Below are 5,239 nucleotides of genomic sequence, written 5' to 3'. Positions count from 1 at the left end.
GGTTTAAGATTCATAAACAAGCTATCCGAAACCAACCGAACCCATAAAGGTATGTTCTTAATCTTAAAGTTTATGTTTTAATAAACTATTAGTCTTGAAACTTGAATCTAGAGTAGATCGGCTTTAAACGAACATAAAAGTTGAAAACTTAATGTTAATAATGTAAGAAACGAACCCAAAATGGGAACGACTCGTTAAAAGGAACCCTAAAAATCTAGTCTTGAACGTTTAAGGTTTAAAGGTCCAAACTTTATGAATTTCCGGGTTCCGCCTTATCCGAAAATGGCCATGGGAACACTTACGGGATGAATAATAGTTTTAGTAAAGGTTTTCATGCTTTAAAGAAAAAAAAGAAATATAAATATAATAATAATAATAATAATAATGATGATGATAATAATGATGGTAAGTGAGCAGTGGGTTAGGACCCATCTGTGACCTTGGGTTGCCCAAAACCCATTAGTCCCAAACCCAGATCAATAGAGAACCATCAGGTCATCACCATCGATCACTTTTGGTAGAACTCGATTACAAAGAAGTTCGCTTACAAACGGAGTCGCGTACAAATACTTAGCTGATTTCACCGAACTCGATCAATAGGGAACTCGATTTCATTAGTATATCGCATACAATATCGAGATCGATTACACGGGGATGGTCGCTTACAATCTTATAATCGATTACATATAGACTCGCTCACATACTCGCATACAATACATACAAACTCGCATACAAATCTAAGCCTAATTATAAATCGATTACATTGTAATCGAGTCCCATGAACTCGATTACAATAACCACAGATCGATTACATTGGAATTCGATTACAAATAAACTCGATTACAACCTGAGTTCGATTACACCGAACTCGAACACATTAAACTCGATTACAATCTGGATTCACATACAAACATAATCGCATACACTGAAACTCGATTACAACAACCCAAATCAATTACAAACAGCCATCGATTAAATGAGATGACTTGTTTACAAAGGATCGATTACATGATGGATTCGTTTACATTAGAACCCGATTAAAAGTATGGTCGGTTACAGTGAGATCCGAATACAATAGGGGCAGTCGCATGTAAAGGAAGATCGATTACAACGAATCTGTTTATAATCAATCGAATTCATCATCATCGATTAAGGGACTCGATTACTTGGAATCTGCTGGAAGAAAAAGAAAATATAAAAAGAAAGAAGAAAATGAAATGAAGAAGAAGACGATCAGATGATAAAAAAAGGAGTAATTGGGCTTTTCCATTTATTTATTTTATTTACCCTAGGCCCAACTCCTAGCCAAGCCCAAATTACAAACCCGAACCCTATTACACTCCGAACACTCGATCACACCGTCACTCAAACACTTAAAACATATAAACTTGATTACAAAATAGATGGACAAACTCGTTGTTTATAAGTGTAAATAACAATAATAAAGATCCAATCGCGTTAAGACTCGAGCACATTATACTTATATATATATATATATATATATATATATATATATATAAGTACACGTGAATTAGATGTGTGAGTATAAATATACGCATGCGCGCACCCACATCATTACACGTCCAAAGGGTAATCGAGGATGTTAAGCTAAAATATTAAAGAAAGAAAAAAGGAATATTAAATAATTAAAAGTCGTATACACTAGGATTTATATAAAATAATTTAAGTATAATCTAACACAATGCCCATAGATTACTCCCGACTTAGCACGAATATTAATACATGTACCCTATATACAGTTAGCAGGGCACAATTAAAGAAGGGAATTACGATAAACGGAGTAAGAAACAGGATCCAGGTGAGTTTCTAGCCCCATTTCTGTGTTATGTTTTCGGGGTTGTGTGCATACTCAATGTGTGTTAATACATTTATCCTAAGTGATAAATGTATGCCTTACGTGATTATGTGAAAAGTATGAATGATTGTTTGTCAGTACGTGAACGATCTTCGGATATTGCACGTTTTGTCAAGTTGTAATGTTATGTTATATGATGATATGATAGGTATGATATATGAATGAATGTAAATGAGGTATGGTTGTATGGTGACGAAGAGGGACCGAGCCCTAGTAATACTCGAGGAAGGAGGGACCGAGCCCTAATAATAATCGAGGAAGGAGGGACCGAGCCCTAATAAAACTCGAGGAAGGAGGGACCGAGCCCTAATAATACTCGAGGAAAGTAGGGCGTAATGCTCTTTATAACGTAAGAAATGAAAGTAAGTAAGAATGTGATAAAGATATGAAAGTATGAATGAAAGTATGTAAGTATGTATGTATTGTATGATATGTGATTAACTAGACTCACTCAGCGTAGCTGACTTTTAGTATGCACGCAGGTGAGTAGGATGAGGCAGCTCGCTTGAGGGGAACACGTGGCATTGAATAAGAGGCTGGCATCGGAGGACTCAAGACGTGTTGTGTTTTAATTACTTAGTTTTTGAAAGACAAGTTGTTCGTTTAAGACAAGTTTTGGATTGTTATGAAATGCTTTATGAATGTTCTTATGTTCCGCAAATTTTTTTATTAACTCTGATGATTAGAACTGTGTTAATGAGTAAATTCAACGTCCAAATGTAAGGTACCGGTAACGGGGCCTTACAAGTTCATATATATTCACTACTATAAAAATGCATGAGTGATCTTTTAGACACCAAAACATATTGCTTACAATAAAAAAAATTCAAATTTATTATAGAGAGTACATGCATTTATACCTCATCATCTTCATCTTCATCTTCATCTTCATCTTCATCTTCATCTTCATCTTCATCTTCATGGGCTTCACTCTTTTTTTGAAACGTTTATATTTTTTAGTCTTTTTAGGCTTCACATAGTCTTCAACCTCCAACAACTTGTAAGTCCTCTGCTTTTTGGACTAACATTGTTGTAGACTCTTCTTGTCGTCAATAAAGCTATTATAAAAAAAAAATAACAATAATTATACTATCAAAATCAAGAAGACCGGTAACACTAACATGCCATTTGAATAATAAATTAAAAAAAGAAAGAAAACTCACATTTGTGTTCAACCTTCCTGAATAGTTCTTTAGCAGACGTCCATGTGTCATTTAAAGATGAAACCCCATGTCTTTAAGATTTTTAAATACATCAGAGGGTGATGAAGCTTTCTCAGCTGAAATAGGTTGTTTTTCTAGTAACAAATATTCGTCAAAATCAAGATAAAACAATATTGCTTGAGAACATAACAAACAATACATGTACAAAATCATGTTCAAAGATAAGTTACCTAAAGTGATCATGGATTGGTCGACTGTTGTGCATACAACAACAAAGAGATCAAGTTATGTGACACCCAAGTCTTCAAGTCAGTCCCCATATCTAACTCAAGACGCCAAAACACAAAAATGCGAGTAAATCATATCATGACATGGACCTAATAATCCGGAATTCACAAAATAATCAATAAATTACATTCAAGGCATTATATATCGATATAATAATAATCTGAAACTTGCTTTCAATTATGTTAATTTATAGAACTAAAATGAAGATTTGTTGATTCCTCACCAGTGATTTGGATTTTGACCAGTTCTGATGAACAAAAACCCTAATTTAAGCAATGAGACGGTCGGATAGATTACGGTTTCCCAGTCTTAGGAAGCGAAGCGTTAAGTCTCAACATCCACCACATTCCCACCAAACCACCGCCACCTAAGGTTACGAAATGTAACCCGACAACAATAGCCGGTGGCTACAGAAGTTGGCCCACCCCACCACCAAACCAACGCTACCTAGGGTTACGAAATTGAACCTGACAACGGTGGTGAACGATGACGGTGGTCATCGTTCTTCTTGTCGCAAATGGGAGAGACTTAATGTTTTCCGGCGATGGAACAAAGATGGAGAAGGAGTCGACAACGATCTCAAACACCAGCACCATGTCCCTCCACATCTGGCCGGCCACGATCTAAGAGAATTGGGGTGGAATGGTAAGGAAGAATCCAGGAGTTCATGACACGTATAATCAGAAAGGGAACGTGGCGGTGGCCCGTGAAACATGTAAACTTACAAATCAAACAGCTTAAAGTACAACTATGTTAGCCCACCGACCCCTGAAATTGTAGATATATAAATAAATCATTCACAAATTGTTTCAAGAATTCTTAATTCCGTAATTTTCTTTATCAACTATATACAAAGGGAACCTCATTTTAATACATGAGAACCCGAAGTTCTCTCAAAATGTACCCTTTCCAGAAAATTACCTTAGGAGAGATGACCTTGCCATTCAGAGCCCTTTCAAATTGTGGAAGCTACACATCTACAAAGATCTAAAGAAATAAACCATAAAGATTGATTTAACCACCTGAAGTTGGTCCTCCTCCTATAAGCTAGTTTGCGTTTCAATATCCACTTTTTAGTATAAGAAATTCAACCAACTAGTGAGTAAAACTCCGCTCTTAATCACATTACCACCAAAATAGAAAATGTGAAGAAACATCACTCGTATTTACTTTTTTTAGTAAACTTTAAGGTTATTGTTCTCTTTGGGTCAGGCTAAACGTACCACCCCTGTTGCTTGTCAGGCTAAACCAACTTTCATATTACCCCTCAAAATTTTATAATTAACAAATTAGCATAAAATTAAGGATTTCGGATTTCGAGTTTAGGGTTTTGGGTTTCGGGTTCACGGTTCAGGGTTTCAGGTTCGGGTTTAGGGTTTCGGTTATATTTTATAAAAGATATATATATATATATATATATATATATATATATATATATATATATATAACTTAAGAGCAACAATTCAATATGGGATACAAATTATATAAAGGAAAATAAGTGGTTTGAATTGTATTTCATAAATACTTGAAGGGAGGTGGTATGTTTAGTAAAACTAGAGCAGGGGTACATTTAGCTCTGAAATCGTTGAAGTTTATGTTTACTTAATTGATATAAATGGAAGGAAAAATGATACAATTGGGCTCTAAAAGATGATATAAATTAAATTCATTCGCCAAATAATAAAACTCTATATACTATGGACTTAAATGGATTATTAATGGCATACAATTTATATTGTATTAGCAGAAGTGCATGCGTGTTGCCGCGGTTTCCAACAAATTATCCCCTCGTATTCATTTGTAGCGTTTGGCATTAATGCGAGCATGTTGCCGCATGTGCATATGGTTTGTTATTGGATGTTGTGTTATTTTGTGGGGGTTACATCGTGTTTTGTGAAAACAGGGGTGCCCA

Source organism: Bidens hawaiensis, unplaced genomic scaffold (genome assembly GCF_021521415.1).
Source record: "Bidens hawaiensis isolate Kalapana, Puna unplaced genomic scaffold, B.hawaiensis_p1.1 tig00043995_1, whole genome shotgun sequence".
Classification (NCBI taxonomy): Eukaryota; Viridiplantae; Streptophyta; class Magnoliopsida; order Asterales; family Asteraceae; genus Bidens; species Bidens hawaiensis.
The sequence above is the reverse complement of the archived record's forward strand: the minus strand, read 5'-3'. Positions refer to the sequence as shown.